The following is a 24,099-nucleotide window of genomic DNA, read 5'->3' on the forward strand; positions in this document are numbered from 1 at the left end:
TTGTGATCTCTCTCTGTCAAATAAATAAATAAAATCTTAAAAAAAAAAATAAATAAAATCACTTTAAAAATAAAAAAGAGTGAAAATCAGAAAAATCAGTGAACATCAGAAAAAAAAATAGTGAACTGAGTATGTCTAAAGCAGTTAGAAAAGTAGAATAATATAAAGCAGAAAAAATGAAATAATACAAATAAAGTACAATTTATGAAACAGAAAACAATGACACAGGAGAAAGCTCAACAGAACAAAAAGTAGTTCTTTGTCATGACTAACAAATGGACATAGTTCTAGCAAGACTTATAAATGAAAAAATTTCAGGAAAAAAACACACCCAAATACCAGGAATAAAAAGGGAGTCATAATTAGAGATGCAACAGACATTCAAATCACCTGGCAATATTCAAAACAACTTTACCAATAAATCTGAAACTAAAATGTACAAATGTATAGAAAAATAAAAATTAAAAAAGTAGTAACATTCAATCAGTCATTAAAAAATCTTCCCATAGGGGCACCTGGGTGGCTCAGTAGGTTAAAGCCTCTGCCTTCGGCTCAGGTCATGATCCCAGAGTCCTGGAATCGAGCCCCACACTGGGCTTTCTACTCGGTGGGGAGCCTGCTCCCCTTCCTCTCTCTCTGCCTGCTGCTCTGCCTACTTGTGATCTCTGTCAAATAAATAAAAATAAAATCTTTTTTAAAAGAAAGAAAGAAAGATAGATAGATAGATAGATCTTCCCATAATGAACAGCAGGACCACATGGTTTACACACAAGTTTTATTAAAATTCAAAGAACAAGTACTTCCAATTTATACAAACTCTTTCAGAACAAAGAAAGGAAAATTACAAGCCTAACTCACTCTTGAATTTATTAGATAAGCTCCATGCTTTCAGAGAGATTTATTTTACATAAACAGCTACTCTTGGCTTAGCAGGCAAATAAATTCAGCTTTCAGGTTTGGATATTGAATAGAATCCCCTTTCTTTTTCTTTTTCTTTTTTTTTTTTTAAGATTTTATTTATTTATTTGTCAGAGAGAGAGAGAGTGCATGCACCCACAGGCAGAGGGAGAAGCGGGCCCCCTGCTGAGCAGAGAGACTGATGTGAGACTGGATCCCAGGATTCTGGGATCATCACCTGAGCTGAAGGCAGACAATTAACTGAGCCACCCAGGAGTCCCAGCATTCTTTTTTCTCAACAACAAAGTAAGCTGTTCAATATTTTCAAAGAAATGATTTTAATCTAGAATTCAACATCCACTAGCATTAAAGTACAGATACATTGTGGTTAGAAGGTAGTGCTTTTTGGGGGCACTGCAAGGCCTCAAAACCTACCACATATTCTCCTGAAAGAATGACTCATGTGTGTACAGCAGTGAAATAACTAATAATGCTAAAATAAGAAGATGATGTGGTATTCAAAAAATAATAAATAGAGAAACCAGAAAAATCAATTTGTATTCTTATAATTTTTCTGTTTGAAATTACTCACAAATAAAAAGTTATAACCAAGGATAAATAATTACTAGTTCATGATACAAAAAATTTACAACGAGTGATGACTTTCTGAGGCAAGAGAAAGCAGAGGGTTTTTTTTCTGGCATACTTGAACACCGACTCTGATTCCTTCCCTATGGGAACCTGTACACCCACACCCTTATAATTAATCTACAAATTTAATGAAATTTAATCCTAGGCCCCAACGGAATTTCTTTTGAAACTTGACAAACTGACTTTAAAATTCATCTAGAAGAGTAATCACATTAAAACCAGCAAATTACATTCTATAGAAAACTAGAGTTGATATGACACTGTAGGTTGTACTACTACTTTCCTATCAATATCCCAATTATCCTTCCAGCTGTCACCTTACTATTACTGTATTAGCCATGCAACTCGTGGGGACTGACCCTACTTTCTAAGCTGAATTTGGGTTAGTCAAAGCTCTCTCCTCCAATCAAAAGGATAATAAGGGAATGCTACAAACAGCTCTACACACACAAATTCAACACTTTAGAGGAACTGGACCAATTTTTCACAAACAAACAAACAGAAGTACCAAAACACACTCAATATGAAACGGATAATATGAATAGCCCTGTAACTATTCGGGAAATTAAATTCGTAACTTGAAAATTTCACCTCCAAAAAGAAATTTCCAGGTCTAGATGGCTTCTCAAGAATTCTACCAATTATTTAAAGAATTTACACCAATTCTACATAATCCCTTCTAGAAAATAGTAGAAGGGAAATGGGGAAATACTGCCCAATTTACCTTTGAAATTGATATTAACTGATGTCAAAACTAAACAGTATAAAAAGAGGAAACTACCAACCAATATCCCTCATTAATATAGATCCAAAAATCCTTAACAAAATATTAGCAGACAGAATTCAGCAGTATATAAAAAGAATTAATACTCCATGACCAAGCAGGGTTTTTCCAGGGAAGCACAGCTGGTTCAATATATAAAATTAATTAGTATAATTCACCACATTAACAAGCTAAGAAAAATCATATGAGCATATTACTCAATGCAGAAAAAGCATCTGGCAAAATTCAACCCCCATGATAAGAGTTCTCAGAAAAACAGAAATAGAAGGGAACTTCCTCAACCTGATAAATAGGATCTACAAAAACCTACAGCTAACAACTACTTAATGGTAAAAAGAGATGCCTTCCTACTACAATCAAGAACCAGGCAGGTATCTGCTCTCACTATTCTTACTCAACAAAGTGCTACAAGTTTTAGCTAGCTCAGCAAGGCAAGAAAAGGATATAAATGGCATATAGATCAGAAAAAGAAGAAATAAAACTCTCCTTATTTACAGATGAGATGACTGATTACAGACAAGATCCTAAAAGCCACCAAAAATTGCCTCCCCAAAACAAACATAAAACCACCCAATCCCTCCTAGTATTAACTAGTGAATTCAGCAAGGTCACAAGACACAAGATCAACAAGCAAAAAATCAACTGTCTTTCTATATACTATCAATGAACACATGGACACCAAAATTAAAAAAGCAATACCACTTATAATTACTAAAGTAAATGAAAAGAGGTGCAAAGCTTACAAAACATGAAGGAGACTGTATGTTGAAAATTACAAAATGCAGATGAAAGAAATTAAACATCTAAATAAAAGTGTTTTTGAAATAGAAGACTCAAACATAGTGAGGATGTGATTTTTTCCCAAATTGATATACAGGTTTACATAATTCTTATCAAAGTCCCTGAAGTTTTATTTTTTTATATCCAGACAATATTATTCTATAATTTAGATGGAAAGGCAAAATAACTAGAGTAACTAAAATGTTTTAAAGTTAAAAAAAAAATGGGGGAAGCTTACTATATAGCTAGAGTAGTCAAGATTGCATGGTATCAGCAAAGAAACAGACAGCAGTTGTGGAAAAGAAAGAGAACCCAAGGGACACCTGGTGGCTCAGTCAGTTAGGTGTCTGCCTTTGGCTCAGTCATGCTCCATGGTCCTGGGATCAAAGTCCTGCATCGGGCTCCTTGTTCAGCAGGGCAATTGCTTCTCCCTCTTCCTGCCCCTCTGCCTGTTTGTGCACCCTCTCTCTGGCTCTCTCTCTGATCAAGGTACAAAAAGTAATTCAGTGGAGGTGGGAGGAAGCTTTCTCAACAAATGATGCTAAAGCAAAAGGACATCAATATCCCTCGCCCCCACAAAAAAAGTACAAGACCTAATCTCACACCTTAGACAAACATAAACTCAACATGAATGACAACCTTAAATGTAAAACTATGAAACTTTAAGAAAAATATATAAGAGAAAATCTTCAGGATACAGAGCTAGGCAAAGAGTTCTTAGACTTGGCAGCAAAAGCAAGATCCATAAAGGAAAAACTCAAGAGTAGAAAAACAAATTGTTAGAAAATGAGCAAAAAACATGAAGAAGATATAGAGATGGCAAACAAACACATAAAAAGATGTTCATCATCATCAGCTATTAAGAAAATACAATGAGGGGCGCCTGGGTGGCTCAGTGGGTTGAAGCCTCTGCCTTCAGCTCAGGTCATGATCTCGGGGTCCTGGGATCGAGCCCCGCATCGGGCTCTCTGCTCGGTGGGGAGCCTGCTCCTCCTCTCTCTCTGCCTGCCTATTTGTGATCTGTGTGTCAAATAAATAAATAAAATCTTTAAAAAAAAAAAAAGAAAGAAAATACAATGAATGTATAATGAACCCCACAGCTATCACCCAACTTCAATTACCAATACTCTGGCTTTGTAGTTCATTTATCCCCCTTATTTTTTGGTGGGAGTACTGGAATCCTATGATTTCACCTATAAATACTAACAGATAAGAACACATACCCCAAATAAATAAATACTTAAAAATAAAAACACATACCCCACAAAAAAATCAAGGGGTCTTTTACCTTTTTTGCCATGGGCCCCCACACTGTAGCAAAAAGGTTAAGTCTGGTAAAACCTATAACCCCTACTCAGAAAAAGGTTTTAGGTGCATAAAAATACATGGCATTGCAAATAAAATAAACTATACTGAAATTCAGTTATCAAGGTATTTTTAAAAAACTTGTACTGTTAAAAATGTGTTTCTTTATTAAGGTTAAGAGAACCTGCAAACAATTCTTTCATTTCATCCAGTACTGACATTCAAGTTTCACTGAGTCTACTGAAATAAAAAGTCTTTTATAGTTGGTTTGAACTGGGATCTAAATTAAGTCTGTATATTGCACTTTGGTTAATGTTTTATATTTCCTTAATCTACATAACACAGTCCTCTTTCCACTATTTCCATGCCATTTATTTGTTGAAGAACCTGCCTCCATTTGTCCTGTAGCACTTCCCACATTGGATTTGATTGAGGTGCATCCTCATGGTGTTCCTTTATCTCCTCTATTTCCTGTAAGTTGGTAATTTTAACTAGAGCCTTAAATGCCCCACCCCGACCCCAGATTCTTTTGTTGTTAATGATGCAAAAATACTTCACAGATGGGACACCTGGGTGCCTCGGTCAGTTGAGCAACTGCCTTCAGTTCAGGTCATGATCCTGGGGTCCTGCGAGAGAGCTCAGTACCACGCTCCCAGCTCCATAGAGAGCTTGCTTCCCCCTCTCCCTCTGCTTGTATTCTCACTCACTCACTCTCTCTGTCAAATAAATGAATAAAACCTTAAAAAAAAAAAAGAATACTTCATAGATATTCTCGAGAAATACTTATTGGCATAATACAGGAGGCACCCTGGTCTGGCTGATGTTTAAGATGAACAGCAGATTACAGTAGCATCAAACTGATTCACCCACCATGCTCCCCATCAAACCTTCACCTAATGGGTTTATCAGCCACTGATGACCGCTGCCCAGATCTACCATTTCCAAAATGATCTGCTAGCTATACATGCTTTTAGAAATTGCGACTGTTTTACTAAGAACATTTTTGATTACATTAGTACAGAGACCCTACAAGAAAGGCAGAATATATATCTCTGTGTTTAGAACACCAACTATATAAAAACTAGATTCATTTGTTTCCACTTTTTGGAGATCACTTTATTTTTCCTTTTAATAATTTAATTATTTGGGAGGGTACCTGGGTGGCTCAGTCATTAAGCGTCTACTTTTGGCTCAGGTCATTATCCCAGAGTCCTGGGATCAAGCCCCAAATAGGGTTCTCTGCTCAGCGGGAAGCCTGCTTCTCCGTTTCCCACTTCCCCTGCTTGTGTTCCCTCTCTTGCTGTGTCTCTCTCGGTCAAATAAATAAAATCTTTTTAAAAATTTTTTTAAAGTTTATTTATTTATGTAAGTAATCTCTACACCCAATGTTGATCTCATAAACCCAAGATCAAGAATTGCATGCTTTTCTGAATGAGCCAGTCAGGTATTCCTAAAATTTAATTTTATTTCATTATTATATAAAGCATTTGGATGGTTCTAAAAAGTGTAACAATCGAACAAGGTACATTCAGAGAGCTCTGCTTCCATACTCACCTTCTCTCTCTTTTCTCTCCCTCTCCCTACAGGATAACCATTTTTTATTGGTTTTGGTTTATCTTTCTATTATTGCTTTTTGAATATGTAAAAGAAAACATATGTAAATTAGAAATTCTAATTTTCACACTCCCTCACAACAAAACATGTACACACACAAAGGGAGGGGCAAATTATGTACTGTCTGAACCTTGCTTTAAGTTCAACAATAGATCTTGAACATCATTCCATAGCAGGATCAGAGTTCTTTTCCAGTAACTAGCTACTGCCCAGTACTTCATCATTATAGAAGTATCTCGGTTTCCTCAACTTGACCTTACTGACAATGAGTTATTTCCAGCCTTCTGATAATAAATAGTGCTGCAATGAACAGTTTAATTTACATGTCATTTTGTTTTTTTGTTAGTGTGACTTTGGGTTAGAGTCAAAGAAATAAGAATGCTGAGTTGAATCTTAACATTTATATAATTTTGTGAGATGGTGCCAAATACCCTATCTATAGCTTCTTTATCCCTCTGTATTTTCCACAATATATGGGAATGATTATTTCCTCACAGCATTACCAACTAAATATGGATTTTGGATTTCTGTCAGATAAGGACTGGTATTTCAAAGCAGTTTTTAATTATTTCTCCATTAGTGAAATTAAGCACTTTTCCCCAAATTTAAGGGACATTTATTTTTGTTTTTCTGGGTGAACTACCTGTTTATAACTTTTGCCCATTTTCCCAAGGTATGGCTTTTCTTTTCCAACTTTTAGAAGCCCTTTATATAGTAGGAATACTTGCCCTTTGTCTTTGATATAAATTTTCTCAGTCATTTATCATTTTAACTTGGTTATTATATTTTATGTATAAAATTTTTAAAGAACAACTTGACAGTAACTGTCAAAATTTTACATGCACATTTCTTTGAATCAGCAATCTACATACTACAGGAAAAAATAATCCAAGTATTCAAAGTATTCATGTAAAAATGTTTGCTGTGGCACTGCTAGGAACTGTGAAAAGTAAGGAATGAAATACACTGAGAGTGTCTAAACTGTAAGCACTCGCATGCAGAATGACCAATAAATATTAAGCAAAAATGCAAATTCTAAAACAACAGCATTATAATTCTATTTTTTTAAAAGTCCCATTAAATATATTTGTATATGCATTAAAAAGTTCTGGGAGGATATATACACATCAAATTGTCAAAGTGGCAGCTTTTGATTACATTAGTACAGAGATTGATAAAACTTAGTCCATACTCCACAGATATGTGTGGTTTGAGTGTTTTACAAAAATATTACTCTACTTTTACAAAATGTACTATAAGAATAGAAAACCAACTGAAAGCTATAACTAACAGGAATTGGCAGCCAAAACGCAAAGTAGGTGTGAGGAAACATGGAGATAGTATGAGGAAAAAGAAATGATAGGGAACTGAGGGAAAAAGAAATGAAAAAGAAACTTTGCTTTGATGACTATTTCTTCAGTAAGCAGCAGGTAAAAGAGTTAACTTGAATTCAGAATCCTGATAATAGGGAAAATAATCTTTAAACACAAGAAACAGTAATGACATGCTTACACAAGAGGGACAACAACTGAGGCCAAATTAGAAAGCCTACTCATGCCTACTCTAAAGCATAAACTAAGAGTAGACTGGGTAGAAACATTTGCACTATATTAACAACCTCCTGATCTCTTTTAGCCAAGCTTAGTTCGAATTACATAAACTGAATATGATACAACCCCACTATTCTTTGATCCAGCCAAGAGGCCTGGTTGTAAAGATGGTCACTTAACTTATAAAAATTTCAGCTCCATGTTTTCAACTACACTCATGTAATTTATACTTGGCTGCTCCTGGCCCCTACTCTTGCTTTCAGGAACAGGATTCCTGTCCTTTGGTCTACGTCCTTGTACCTGGCACCTGAACCCAGGCACCCGAACCTTACCAACCAGTGACCAATTACTGCCTGAAATCAAGTATTGCCTTTCCTTGATAGAATGGGAAATGCCTATCTTGATCCCCACCGATTGCCGGCCCTGCTCTGATAATACAAGTATCATGGACCCTGGAGTTGACATCAAGTCCCTGTGTACACTGCTCACATCCTGCTTGTCTATTCCTCCTGGGCTTATTTTCCTGATCTCAATTTGCTTTTCAAACTCACCTCCAATCTCATTCCCAAACTAGACCTATACATACTTACTGATCATACTCCTGGCCTTTCCTGATCTGGATATTACAAGAACAGACCAAAGTGAAAGTAAAGAACTCGCTTAGTGTCACTGGGACAATACAAAATTTATAGTTCATTGGCCAGCCAGCGGCCTCAACTTCAAGCTCTAACAATTTGCAGTACCATGCTGCCTCTTAAAGACCAGAAAATAAGGGTACAGGTTAGAGATGGACAGAAACCTTCTACCTACTAAATCAGCAATTCTCCAACTATTTAGTCTCAAAACCCCTTTACGTACTTACAAACTGAAGACCCAAAAAGGTTTTGTTTATGTTGGCTTTATCTACCAACATTTACCACACTGGGAATTAAAAGTGAGAAAAATGTTTGGATATTTTAAAATTCAATTAAATATGATCATATTTAATTCAATATGGAACATTTTTATGAAAATTATGTTTTCCCACACAAAAACATTAGTGAAAAGAGTGGTGTTATTTTACATTTTTCCAAATCTTTTTAATGTCTGACTTAATAGATTCTCATATCTGTTTCTGCATTTAATGTACTGCAACATACTCTTCTGCTTGATAAGAAAACTTGATGTCACACAAATATGTAGCTGGAAAAAGAAGAGTACTTTCAAGAATCTTTTCAGATAATTGTGGATATTCTTCACTAAAACTTGACAAGTGGTAGAGTTTCTTAAATACTAGTTTGTAATGTGAAATCTAAAGCTTTACCAAGTGAACTTTTCCACACAGTTATATTAAAATTCACTGGCCTAAGTACCTTTAATTCCAGAGGAAATGGATAAGCCCACTGCAGCCTCTCTCTCCAACTGATTACAACTAAAATCTCCAGAAATAATACAAAGACTCAGCTCCTGAGGACTCTGAAAAGTAAGTAACAGGCAGGTTGGGAAGGGAAATCAATCTGAAAAAAGACCAATACATCAACAATAAATTTCCTTTTGGATTCCCCCCTCCTGCTTTATTTTCTGGCTTTGACCCAAAGGTAGGCATAACGGGAAATTACAGAGCAGGTGCAGTCAGGAAAAAGCTCAAGAGAAGCTCATTTGGACAAAAGGGGAAAAAAGCTCTTGAAAGCCAGAAGACTGCGAGTTAAATCCCTGAGGTTTAATGTCTTCTTTTTCCCCCTCTTCCACTGTTGGTCCAAAGCCAGCCTCAGCTGTGGATCTGTACCACTGCCACAATGGTGGAGATGGCACATACAGTAAGACCCCAAAAGAAAACCTACTCCTCCGGATAAAGGAAGAGAAAAAGTAACTAGCTGGTACAAAGAATATGAGGGAAATACCCACTATCTCACAGCTTCACCTGAAGTCAAGCACAGCCATACCCAGAACTGAGTAACAACATGAAAGACAAACTCATAATAAGAGAACCTAACCTTTCTGGTAAAAGGAACCAGAAAGAGGGTTGCTGGGGATAGGTAAATATGGGGAAAATTCCCATGAGAAAAGAGCTGGTGAAGGTAATCTATGACAAAGACTCTCTTCTCAAATAGGCTCCTCTAAGCCCTCTTCTTGACTAGGCTTAAATTTTGGCCCATTAAAAATTGCAGGCTCTTAGGATAAATTATTTTGTCCACACTCTCACACTATAAGACTTGAACAAACACTAGCATTGTTTCTAAAGGCTTAAGGCCGCATCCCTCAGATGACAACTCCAGCCCCCTAAGTTCCTACACCAGGAAGCTAGATATTGCAAGAATTTACTGTTTGTTCCAGCCCAAACTTGGTGATAAGAAGAGAGGTCCCTATAACCCCCCGTAGAGCAGTTACTTTAGAAAGCTTTAAATTATAAATATTTGCACTGCCCCTTTGAAATATAAATCTTCTACCACCTAGAGGTGTATTCTCAGAACTAAGAGCCATCTCCTTAAAATGTGAACATTCAATGGGGGCACCTGGGTGGCTCAGGTGGTTGGACATCTGACTCCTGGTTTTGGCTCAGGTCATGATCTCAGGGTTGTATAATCAAGCCCCATCATCAGGCTCTGCACTGGATGTGGAGCCTTCTTGGGATTCTCTCTCTACCTCTCCATACCACTGTGCACACACACTCCCTCAAGTCAAGAAATGAATGAATGAATAAACAAAATGTAAACATTCAACAAGATTTAACTCATTCTTGCTCCTAGTCCCTGTACAGAGTAAGGGTACAACTTTGGTAGGCACCTTGCTCTAGTTTGTACCACATCCCTTGTCAAAAAGATAAGTTTGTTTTTCCTCTGGATTAAGTGTCAATTACAAATCCAGATAGCATAGCCAGGTAGACCAATTTAAAAAGCACTGAAAATTGAAGTACAAAAATATAACTACCACCCAAGTTCCAGACCATCCCTATTACAGACAACACACAAATTCAAACATAACAGCAAAGGTTTAGAAAACGAAACGGATACTGGCACTACTGCCCACAAAAAGCAGAAAGATTGGCTTGAAACTAGTCAGATTGATGCCTGCTAAAACAACAGCAAAATAAAAATTCTCCAAGGGATTTTAACAGGATCCAAAGTCTCACAAAATAATATTTAAAATGTACAGTATACAATCTAAAATTGTCCAAAATACAAAGAAGCAGGAAAATCTGGCCAGTAAGAGCTAGAAGAAAAAGACAATGAACAGATGCCAACCAAGAAATGACCGATGTGTTGGAATTATCACAAGACTTAAAAGCAGCTATTATAACCATGCTCTATAAGGTAAAGTGAATACTCTCAAAACAGAGAAAGGTAAGTCTCATCTGAGAAGAAGCTATTAAACAGAATCAAAGGGTAATTACAGAACTAAAAATCACAATATTTGAAATAAAAACTTCATTAGAGAGACTGAATAGCAGAATCAAGACGACAGATGTATTAATTTCCTATGGCTGCCTTAACAAAGTGCCACAAACCAGGTGGTTTAAAATAAATTCTGTCATAGATCTGATGGTATCAATAGGATTCAATCAAGGAATCTGAAATCAAGGTGTTGACAGAGCTGTACTACCTCTTAAGGCTCTAGGGAAGAATGTGCACTTTTCCTCTTCTAGCTTCTGGTGGCTGTCAGTATTCCTTGTGGCTACATCACTCTAACTCTGCCTCTGTGGTCACACTGCCTCTTCCTCTTCTTTAAAATCTCCTCCTGCCTCATTAGGTCACATGTCCCTGTACTTGTGGCTCATCAGATAATCCAAGATATATTCCACCTCTCAAAATCCTTAAAGTCATTAATCACACCTTTTGCCATGTGAGGTTAATATAAATCCCAGGGATTAAGAAATGAAGATATCTTTTTGGAGGTTGCCATTCAGCATACTACAAGAGAAGAAAGACGGTATGAACCTGAAGACAGATCAATACAAAATATCTAAGCTGAAGAACAGAGCAGGGAAAATATTTTTAAAAAGGAACAGGGATTCAAGGACCAATGGGACAATATCAAAAGAGCTATTATTCATTCTTTGAAGTCCCTGAAGAAAAGATAATGGTGCAGAAAAAAATACCTCGAGAAACAGTGGTAGAAATTTTCTGAAAGTCTGCAAAGGACTTAAAATTACAGACTGAAGAAACTAAGCAAACTCTAAACTCTAAACTCTGAGTTTGATAAACTCAAACCAGGTCCAGGCACATCAAAATCTAACTGCTAAAAGGAAAATCTTGAAAGCAGCCACGGAAGAATAACATATTATACACATGGCAGTGGTTCTTTTTTTTTTTTTTTAAAGATTGTATTTATTTATTTGACAGAGAGAGAGATCACAAATAGGCAGAGAGGCAGGCAGAGAGAGAGAGAGAGAGGGAGAAGCAGGCTCCCCACTGAGCAGAGAGCCCGATGTGGGGCTTGATCCCAGGACCCTGAGATCATGACCTGAGCTGAAGGCACAGGCTTTAACCCACTGAGCCACCCAGGTGCCTACATGGCAGTGCCTACATGCCAGGTGCATAATCTTAACTCGGGATTATGTCACACTCAAGGGGATTATTTAACAATGCCTGAAGTAATTTTTTATTGTCACAACTGGAGAGGGTGACAAGATGGTGCTACTAGGGGAGGCCAGGAATACCACTAAACATCCTATAATAAACAGGACAGGCCTCCACAATAAGGAATTACCCAGCCCAATGTGCTGAAGTTAAGAAAACCTGACATAGGAGCAATCTGAGTAACTAAGGACTTCTCACCAGAAACCACTACCATAACTTAAGAATACTGAAAGCAATAATGATACTGTTATGCTGAAAATAAATTAAAAAAAAAAAAAAAAAAAGAATACTGAAAGCAAGCAACCAAAAATCCAGAATTCTGTATGTAGTAACAATACACTTCAGGAATGAAATGACATAAAGACATTCTCAGGTGAAGAAAAACTAAGCCATTCTGTTGCCCAGTGGACTGCCTCTAATAGAAATGTAAAGGAAGGTCTTAAGGCTAAAAGACAAGTGATTATCAGAGGGAAACATGAAACTTCAGCAGTGAAAGAAGAGCAAAAAAATGGTAAATATTTGGGTGAATATAATAAGATTCTTTTTCATCTCTTAAATTCTTTAAAACACACGTAATTCTTGAAAAGGAATATTATAATACTAACACGGGAGTTTCACATATGTAGAATTCAATGACAACTGACAATTAACAACTATATGACAATTAACAACTATATAAAGTGGGGAGAGCAATGGGACCTATATGGCTGTAAAGTTTTATGTTCTATTTTAAGTGGCAAAATGTAAATTCTAGATATACTGTGAAAAGTATATCATAATCTTTAGGGCAATCACTTAAAAAAAAAAAAAGTAAGACAAAGAGATATAACCCATAACCCAAAACCAGTGGAGACAATAAAATGGATACTTAAAAAAGTACTCTGGGGCACCTGGGTGGCTCAGTCATTAAGCATCTGCCTTCAGCTCAGGTCATGATCCCAGGGTCCTGGCATCAAGCCCCACACTAGGCTGCCTGCTCCACGGGGAACCTGCTTCTCCCTCTCTCACTCTCCTGCTTGTGTTCCCTCTCTCGCTGTGTTGGTCTCTGTCAAATAATTTTTTTTTTAAAAGTCTTTAACAATTTTTTAAATTTTTTTTATTTTTTAAAGATTTTTAAAAAGATTTTATTTATTTTATTTGTCAGAGAGAGAGAGAGAGAGCGAGCGCACAAGCAGGCAGAGGTGGAGAGAGAAGCGGACTCCCTGCCAAGCAAGGAGCCCGATGCAGAACTCGATCCCAGGACCCCGGGATCATGACGTGAGCCAAAGACAATAAATAAAATCTTCACCAAAAAAAAAAAAAAAAAGCACTCAAATAATCCAAAAGAAGACAAGAAAAAAACCAGAGGAACAAAAAATACCCACAAGAAATAGATAACACATAATTAAACTCAAAGATATCAATAATTACATTAAATAATTGGTCTTAATTAAAGACAGAGAGGTGATCAAATTAACAAAGACTCAACTGTTATCAGAAACCTATTTTGAATATAATGATACACAGCATAAAAGTAAAAGGATCATACAAAAGGAATCAGAAGAAAGCTGGAGTTGCTATATAAGTATCTGACAAAGGAGATTTCTGAACAAGGAAAATCACCGGGTAGGGTGACATGAGATAATGAGAAAAAGGTCAATTCATCAAGATGACACAACAAATTTAAATGTATCTATACTTAACAGAGTTGCAAAATTAATAAAGTAAAAATGATCAGTATGAAAAGAAGTAAATAAAACCATTATTCTTGAAAACTGCAACTACTTTCAGTAATCCATAAAATATGTAGAAAAGCAGCAAAAAAACCAGACTCAACCAACATTTATACAATACTATACAACAACATAAACATCTTTTCAAGTGCACATGGCATATTCACCAAGACAGGTCATATTCTGGAACATAAAATAAATTTTAATAAATGTGAAAGAGTTAATATCACACAGCACACATTCTCTATGACAGAATTAAACTAGAAGTATCAGAAAGATAACTAGAAAATCTAGAAGTATTTGGAAATTAGACAACATACTAAATGACTCATGTATCAAAGAGAAAAACTCAAGGGAAATTAAAAAATATTTTGAACTAAGTAAAAATGAAAACACAACATGTAAGTATTTGTTAGCTGCAGCTATAAGGAAATTTATAGTATTAATTCCCAATGATGTTAGAAAACAAGTCCCAAATCAATACTGTAAGCATCTGGGGCACCTGGATGGCTCTGTAGACCAAGCATCCAACTTTTGATTTCAGCTCAGGTCATGAGTTCAAGCCCCACATCAGGCTCCAAAATAAATAAATAAATAAATAAATAACAATAACAACAACAATAGTAATAAATAATGTCAGCTTCTGCCATAAGAAACTAGAAAAGCCCATTGTACCCACAGGAAACAGAAGGAAGGACATGAATAAAGACCAGAAATCAGTGAGACTGAAACAAAAATTGGAGAAAAACCACTGAAACCAGAAGATGTTCTCTGAAAAGATCAAGAAAATTGATAACTCTTTAGCAAGAACAACTAAAAAGATAAATTTGCCAATGTCTGAATTGAAAGAAACATAAAACATAAAAACATAGTAAGAAAATACTATTGCTATGGTCTGAACGTTTTGTCTCCCCAAAATTAATGTTGAAATCTTAACCCCCATAAGATGATAGTTATTATAAAGCAGGGCCTTTGGTAGCTCATTAGTCTCAAGGGCTGGAACTCTGATGAAAGAGATTAGTACTTCCCCAGGCCCTTCCACCATGTGAGGATACAAGAAGCCTGCAACATGGAGGAGGGAGGACTCCCCTAACCATGCTGGCACCCTAATCACAGACTTCCAGCTTCCAGACCTATGAGAAGTAAGTTTCTACTATTATAAACCACCCAGTCTATGGTATTTTATTATAGTGTTGGGTCCCCAATGTTGGGTACATGGTCAAAGGAGCGAGACTGATACAAAGCGGAGGTCGAGCAAAGCTTTATTTCGCGCCAAGCATCAAGAATCAAACCCACCGGCCAGGGCCACCCCTTACAGAGAGGACGATGAGGACCCCCTCCCTGCCTCACAGACTAACTTTTATAGAGGTAAGGCCGTGTGGCTGAGCCTGGCCACACACAGGTGGCCAACTGAACTACAATTCACCCCATAGCAGACATTTGCACTAGCCTATCACCTTGGTGAGAACTGGCCCCCCCTAAAAGGCGGAGCCCACACTTCATGGTAGCTAGGGAGACAGTACGCACGCTTTACTGATTGGATGTCTCCACCTGACCCGACTCATCCCTGGGCCGTTATCTCGACCTGACCTGACCCACCCTTGTATCTGGGCTCTGTTCCTGGGACTGGTTTCCCGGACTTGCTTTTAAATAAGTTCTCCTAGTGTTGTGGGGGAGAGGGGATAACAGGGTCAATTTAAGTTTTACTGCATAAACAACAAATGGCTGTCCAACTGAGGTAGGGCCGCTCTGGCTAAACAGGCCCTTACAATAGCAGCCCAAATTTATTAAGACAAAAAACTGGTACCAAGAATTGAGGCTGTGGTTGCTAAGGGATACCTAAAAAGTGCGGGAGTGACTTTCAACTGGATAATGAGCAAAACCTGGAGGTACATGCTAGAAAAATTCTACAGTGCCATGAATCGATGTTAAGGGCAAATTATTCTGAAGGGTCAGAAGTGGAGAGCTGTAAGGAAAGCCTCAATCCTCTTTTTTAAGTTTTTTTTTTTAAGATTTTATTTGAGAGAGAGAGAGAGAGAGAGAACATGCACACACCTGAGCATGGAGCCTGGCTCTATTCCAGGACCCTGACCTGAGTGGCAGTCAGATGCTTAACTGAGCCACACCGAGTGGGCCAAGCCTCAACCCTCTTAAGAGAATACCTAAGTGATCATGAACAAAATGATGTTGGCTGAAATACACACAACTTTAAAAAAGAGACTATAGGCCCAAACTGCAGTTGCTCATGCTAAGCACCACATCAACAAACCAAGAGTAAGACTCAATACCTAACCTAACTGCAGTTTCAGTCTCTCCCAGAAATGTAACCTTTAACCAGTCAATCTGGAATTAACTGGTCAGCACCAATTAAAGTAATCCACTCAACAGACTCTTCCATTCTCCCTAAGAAGGTCACGTTATCTGAAACAATCCACTCTTTGCTAGAAACTTCCTTTTCCTATAAAAGCCTTTAATTTTGTATAGCTCTCTGTAAACCCTTTTCTATCTGTTAAATGAGATACTGTCCAATTTATGAATCATCAAATAGAGCCAATAAATCTTTAAATTTGCTCAGCTGAATTTTGCTTTTTAATAATAATAAAAGCCAATCTGATAATGTCTCAGAGAGAAATGAGGTGCATGCTACTGGAAAGGTGATCCTTGTTATAAAATGGCAAGGCACTTGGCTGAACGATAGTCATGTCCTAGTGTTTTGTGGAAGCTCAGATCTTGTGAGGATGAAATTGGGTATCTGAGGCCATTTCTAAGCAAAGTATTGAAACTGTGGCTTGGCTTCTCTTGAATGCTTATAGTAAACATGGAAAAAATACCTTAAAGATGAAAATGTTAATCAAAAAGAAGTTAATTTAAAAGGTAGGAAATTCTCAGTCTGCTGTAGTGCAAAGAAATGAGAAACACATTCAGAACCAAACACTAGGAGTGTAATAAGAGACAATGGATCCTTTCATAGAAAAGAGTAAGGGTGAACATGAGATTTAATCAGCCACCCCAGCAAGAAGCAGCCAGTCTGAACTGGAAGGAGACAAGAAGGAATTAAGAAAGATTGTCAAGTGTCCTTGATTGTATAGGATGCAACCAGAAAGCTACTCCACTGCAAACACAAGATATTCTTCAAGACAAGGGAAAAGGGACCCAAAAGGTGACTCAGAGATCATTAAGCCCGTTTCCCCCTTTCAGAAGAGGAGGTCATCACGTGGCTTTCAACAGCCTGGATGACTCCCACTGCAAAGCTGTGGAGGGCAGGCCAATAGAGCCACTGGTGTATTATTCCACCCTAGAGATCACTGCCTCAGGCTGTGCCCAGAAAAGCCATGGAACAAAAATATTTAAATATTTAACATTTTTAAATGGTCAAACACTTGAACAGATATTTCACCAAAGATGACAGAGGTTTATCCCACTATCTCCAAGCAGAGCATTCCTACAAAACCTTTCAGAAGCCAAAATAAGATGAAGTGAAGGTATCCCCTGCTTTCTGAAAGTTCAAGTCACACCACTTTGCTTTTTAAAGACCTACATTAGTACCTATTTTCACCAAACAAAAAAAAATCTGAAGAGGATTTTCACTCCCCGCCACCCCCACCCCGCCCAGTAAAAAAAGGTCATTACCATACTAACATAGGTCTTAAGTGGCATAATACGAACTTCTGGAAAGGGGATACTGCACAAGGATGATATACAAGCACATGTGAAGATCTTCAACATCATTAGTCATTAAAGAAATGCAAATTAAAACCACAAAATGATATCACAACACAGTGAATTAAATGGCTTCAAAAGATGAGAGGTAGTAAAAAAGTGGGGAAGGGAGGGAGGGGAAAGAGGTAAAGGGGGAGAGAGAGGAAACACAAACAGTACCAGGTACCAGTGAGGATGCAAAGCAATGGGGAACTCTTAACACTGCTTGTGCACATGCAAAACAATATAGCTACGGTTTTATATAGTTACTAAGGGTAACGATTAGCAGCTTCTTATAAAGTTTAACACACATTAACCATATATGATCTCACTGAACCAGATTCAAGGCTATGTATGACATTCTGGACTACAAAGCATGAGGGGTGAAGAACTGTTCTGAATTTAGATTGTGGTAATGATTACATAACTGTGTCAAATCTCAATCACACTCCAAAAAGTGTCAATCTTACTGAATGTAAACTAAAATACATAGCAGAAAATATTCACTGCTCAGTCTTATACTTTAAATGGACCTGTTTGGGGCGCCTGGGTGGCTCAGTGGGTTAAAGCCTCTGCTTTCGGCTCCGGTCATGATCCCAGTGTCCTGGGATCAAGCCCCGCATCGCATCGGGCTCTCTGCTCAGCAGGGAGCCTGCTTCCTCCTCTCTCTGCCTGCCTCTCTGCCTACTTGTGATTTGTCTGTCAAGTAAATAAATAAAATCTTTAAAAAAAAAAAAATGGACCTGTTTATACTCACATATGATTCTGTATCATCATGCAATAAATATTCACTAAGTTTTGCAGATCTTCAAATGTTGACATCTTATTATAAAACACCAGTGCATTCATACAGCCTCTGGAAACTCTAGTGTGAAAATGGAAATGAATATCTCAGTATAATGGAAATAGTCTAGTCTTGTAGACTCCTTAAAAGGTACTTTAAGAATCTCTAGAGAACTGCTAACCTAAATATAGAAATAGTATCAGGTCAAACACCTAAAAACTCATTCTTCCCCAACCTACTTTTACAAATCCATTCAGCATATCTATATATTAAATGACACTAAGTTTGTCATATCATTTTACCAAACCATATTGTGTATGATATGTAAACTATGAAGAAAGATATAGTTTGCTGTGTGTATAGGCCATAATAAATATGACCATTTTGGGCAAGCCAATTGTTACACTGGAAAAGTAAGGAACCAGCTAGTAATAAAAAAAAATTCTAAAGAGAAATCTCTCATGCTAAAACAAATGCAATTTTAGATTCTTTTATTGTTTAACACATAACCTGACAATTTCCTGTTTCTGATAAAAATCAGCAGAGTGACAATACCCAAGTGACTAACTCCGGAAGTTTGGTTGGGTTACAGATCTTTTGGTAAACAATGAAGGGGGGAAAATATCCCCAAATAACTAACTTCTATGTGCTGTAAGTAACTTTAAAAAGACAAGGCAATTCATAAGATTTTACTCTATTCAATGTTTTAAACCTTAGTATCTTATCAAGTAATTTTAATTGTTAAACACTTTGAGAATGAAAAAAAATGGGTAAGAATCCCATCATGGGGAAAATAAAAAATTATAGACTAGTCTGAAATAAAGACTCCTTAAGAAATCAAGCCTTTTTTGCAGGGTGCCTGGGTGGCTCAGTGGATTAAGCCTCTGCCCTGGGCTCAGGTCATGATCCCAGGGTCCTGGGATCGAGGCCCGCATCGGGCTCTCTGCTCCATGAAGAGCCTGCTTCCCCCTCCCCTCTGCCTGCCTCTCTGCCTACTTGTAATCTCTGTGTCAAATAAATAAATAAAATCTTAAAAAATAAAAATCAAGGGCGCCTGCGTGGCTCAGTGGGTTAAAGCCTCTGCCTTTGGCTCAGGTTGGGATTGAGTCCCGCATCAGGCTCTCTGCTCAGCAGGGAGCCTGCTTCTCCGTCTCTCTTTGCCTGCTTCTCTGCCTACTTGTGATCTCTGTCTGTCAAATAAAATCTTTTTTTAAAAAATCAAGTTTTTGTTTTTGTTTTGTTTTGTTTTTTTAAAAGATTTTATTTATTTATTTGTCAGAGAGAGAGAGAGAGAGAACGCACATGAGAGCACGCACCCATAACAAGCGGAATGGCAGGCAGGCAGAGGCGGGTAGAGAAGGAGGCACCCCACTGAGCAAAAAGCCAGATGCAGCACTCCATCCCAGGACCCTGGGATCATGACCTGAGCTGAAGGCAGTGGCTTAACCAACTGAGCCACCCAGGAATCCCAAGCCTTTTTTGTTTTTTTAAAGAATAGGTCAAATAAAATACCCCCTTATTCTATTTATTTTTAGAAATGTCCTTTGGAAAATCCAATATAAGCAAACACAAAATACAACACAGGCAAAAGTCCCGTGCATTATCAAAATTAATCATTTATTCATTTGACAAAATGTTTACTGAGTAGTTATAGACTAGGAGGACATACAGTGAAGGTCTGAAAGGAAAGAAAGACATATCAAGCAAAACATGATCTCAAAAAATATCAACTGCAGGGGCCCCTGGGTGGCTAACTTGGTTAAGTGGCTGGCTCTTGATATCAGCTCTGGTCATAATCTTAGCATCCTGGGATTGAGTCCCTTATAGGGCTCCCCGTGCAGTGGGGAGTCTGCTTCAGGATTCTCTCTCCCTCTGCCCCTCCCCCCTAAAATAAATCTTCAAAAAATATCAACTGTAATTCTATTTCTCAACAACTTATTTAATTAATGCCCTACAATACATAAAGCATTACTCCCTATATGATAATTTCATCAAGTATTACAAAATTTTACTTATTACTCTGAATTACAATAATCTGTACCAAGATCATCTTAAGAACATTATCACCATTCTAGGGGCGCCTGGGTGGTTCAGGTCAAAATTCAGGTTAAAATTCTGCCTTCGGCTCAGGTCATATCTCAGGGTCGTGGGACTGAGCCCAGCATCCGGATCTCTGCTCAGCAGGGAGCCTGCTTCCCCTTCTCCCTCTGCTTGCCTCTCTGCCTACTTGTGATCTCTGTCAGTCAAATAAAATCTTTAAAAAAAAAGGAACAAACTACCATTCTATAATCTGAAGAATATTACATTTTATATAATCTAAAGAAGAAGCCATATGTTATTACTAATGTAAAAAGAATATAATACTCTTGCTAAAATTGCTAAATGATGAGCAATTATGGTATAAACATCTATGAAAAAAATAACATAATGAAGAATTTAACGTCATAATTAATACCACAACTGTAAACCATTAACTGATTTAATCCTTATTGTACTACTAGTCACCTAAACACAAATGGGTGGATGATTGACTTACTCATTTTTTTTTCTTAAAGATTTTATTTATTTGAGAGTGAAAGCAAATTGAACGAGCAGGTAGAGTGGCAGAGAAAGAGAAAGAAGCAGACTCCCTGCTGAGCAGGGAGCCCAATGCAGGACTCAATCCCAGGACCCTGGGATCATGATTTGAGCTGAAGGCAGACACTTAACCAACTGGGCCACCCAGGTGTCTCTGTAGTACATTTTTAATGTATTATTTTTACAACTGTGGTACATATTATGGTCTGAATTTTTTCCCCTACAAAATTCAGATGCTGACATCTATCCTCTAGTACCTCAGAATGTGACTCTGTCTTTAAGGAGGTAATTAAGTAAAATGAAGTCATCAGGGTAGGCCCTAATCCAGTACGATTAGTGTCTTTTGTAAGAAAAGCTGATTAGAACACAGACACACTCTGTGGGAAGACCATATGAAGACCCTGGGAGAAGACAACCATCTATATTGTGTCAAAGACAGGCCCTCAGAACAAACCAACCTTGATGACAACTTGACCTTAGACTCCAGCAACCACAATTTTGAGACAATAAATTTCTGTTAAGCCACCCAGTCCATGATAGTTTGTTATGGCAGTCCTATCTAACTAATAGAATACAAATAAAATTTACCATCTGAACCATTTTTAGTGTCGAATTCAGTGGCATTAAGTACATTCACAATACTGTACAACCACAACCACTATCCATCTCATAAACAATTTTCATCTTGCAAAACTGAAACTCTATACACTTTTAAATAACTCCCAAATACAGCCAAGCTACCAATTAAAATTAAGTATAAGAGAAGAATAGTCATTTTTGGACAGGCATTCTCAAAAAATTTAATTCCAATTCATTTTGACTTAAGAAAAAACCAGAGGATATGTCCCAGCAAAACAAGAGTAAAACAAGAAAAAAGAAGACAAAGGCTCTAAGAAGCAGGAAAACCAATGAAAAAAAACAAAAGGAATTTCCAGAATGCTAGCAAAAGTAAATTAAGATCTGAAGCAGTTTAGAATAAACAGTCCAACTTGGAGTAAGATTCCAGGGGGAAAAAAAAAATAAAAAAACCTGGTACAGTTAATCTGACAGGACTATGTGAAAAATTATATACAAATACAAATTTTATAGAAATGCTGGAGAGTGTGGGAAGACTTAGCTATAAATTCAAAAACAATGAAAAAAATTTTGAACGTGAACCATACAAATTTCTTGTAAATTTCAGAAAAAATAAATTCACAAGAAAGACAAGTTAACAGAAGGAGGTGGGTCAGCTATAAACTATATGTTTATATAGTCATAATGATAAAAATGCTGAATATGAATATACATTATCAAGACAACGGTGCTAAGAAAGGTAGATTAAGAAAATAAATGCAGGACCTGTCTAGCTCAGTAGGCAGAGAGCATTTGACTCTCAATCCCGGGGTTGTGAGTTCAAGCCCCGGTTGGGTGTAGAGCTTACTTACTACACACACACACACACACACACACACAAACAAACCTCCCTTTATCTTAACAGAAAATAAGTAGATGTCTAAAATTAATGGATCAGGAGATAATACTAACAATTATATGTTTTTTATATATTAAAGTAATACATGAACATAGTTTAAAATATCAAATAATGCTATAAGGCCTATAATAAAAGTAACAGCCCTTTGTTCTCCTCCCTCTTTTCCCTCCTGCTTGTCTCAAGAAGTAATCACTTTCAACTTTTTAAGCTGTTGCTGTTGATACAGCTCAAAAAGTTTAGTGATTACTTCTTGAGGCAAGGGGGTAGAAAAAGGAAAGCAAAGAACTGCTGTTTTTTGTTATTAGGCCTTTTAGCACTATTTGAAACTTATTATAATCGAATTTCAAGTATTACTTTGATAATTCAAAAAATTTGGAAAACCTCACTGATTCCTTGAAAATCAAAACTAAGTCAATCAAAATGTTAAAATAGCTAGCTGACTTTTAAGCTATACCAGTATCCATTTTCTCTTCTTTTCATAACAGTACCTCAACTTCCTCTTCAGAAACTATCCCCTCCATCCCCAACCCTAATTCTATTTTGACATTCTTTAGGTGGAGTTCCAAGAATTCAGGGGTAGTATATGCAATTCACACATGGCCAATAATATTAAATTCCCTTAATTCTTGTGACTAGCGACAAATGGGCTTAAAACTCAAGTTGTTCATTCAGAAAGACTCCTGGGATGCATACAGGGGTTACTAGGAAGGTACTTACTCTTTTCCCAATAGACTTAAACCTGAGAGCTAAGTAAATGGCACCATATAGAACCTGACAATGAAGGTGAGAGGGCCACAGGGATGGGAGTCCATTTTTTCAGCCTCCAAATCTAATTATTTGTCAACCCAGAACCTACCTCAGGATATTTCATTACATAAACTAAAATTACTTTTCTGTTAAAACAAACAAATAGGGTCAATATATGATAACAGGCACCTGAACAGACTTGAGTATCAAATTTATTTTTTTTGAAGTTTATTTAAGTAATCTCTATACCCAACATGGGGCTCCAACTCACAATCCTGAGATCAAGAGTTGCATGCTCTTCCAACTCAGTCAGCCAGACACCCCTAGAGTAACAAATTTAAAAGAAAAAAGAAAACTCTAAAAGAAAGACTTCACATATAAGAAAAATGTGAAAACAATGATAAAAAAATGATGGGATATTGAGGAAACCCAAACACTAGCAAGTACAGATATTTTCAAATTTAACAACTGTGTGTGTGTGGTTAAACTCTGGAACGGGTTTAATGTAACCTAACTGAACACTATGTGGAGCTTATAAACAACAAAATAACTGATTTTACCAAGCTTTCAACTTGTTTATTATTTATCTTTGGGAGCTACTATGTACGAGGCAGAGTATGAGCTAACCAGCTTACAAAGCTGTATTTGTCCTGACAGAGCTTACAGGCTAGTGGGAAAAGTTCTATTTCTTGCTAATACAACTTCATCTGTAATGCTGACTTAAACTTACTCTGCTCCCATCAGCATGCCAACTGCATCTGTAAACTAGATCCAATATACTGCTACTTTTTATATATGTTTAGCTACCTCTGATTGAGCCAATAAAACCACCCATTTTTTTACTTTATAAACTCTTAGTTCCCAGAATCCACCTATTTTAAATTGTAATATAAAAACAAATGTCCTGTCTTGAACTCCAAAGGCGTAAAGAACAAATAATATAATGGTCCGAAGGAGGCAAGGTAGGCA

The 24,099-nt window shown here is 37.1% G+C and overlaps 1 protein-coding gene across 2 annotated transcripts in view; it reads right to left on the reverse strand.

Moving 5' to 3' along the window:
• NCK1 (NCK adaptor protein 1) overlaps positions 1-24,099 on the reverse strand; it is an 81,833-nt gene that overhangs the window by 28,366 nt on the left and 29,368 nt on the right. The window contains exon 2 of one of the 2 annotated variants that reach the window (XM_044252300.1): positions 18,306-18,413. The exons of the other annotated variant lie outside the window; for it this stretch is intronic. The gene's annotated coding sequence lies outside the window, so the exon portion shown is untranslated. The remainder of the gene's footprint in view (positions 1-18,305; positions 18,414-24,099) is intronic. 2 annotated transcript variants of the gene reach the window in all.

Source organism: Neovison vison, chromosome 6, assembly GCF_020171115.1.
Source record: "Neovison vison isolate M4711 chromosome 6, ASM_NN_V1, whole genome shotgun sequence".
NCBI classification, from domain to species: domain Eukaryota; kingdom Metazoa; phylum Chordata; class Mammalia; order Carnivora; family Mustelidae; genus Neogale; species Neogale vison.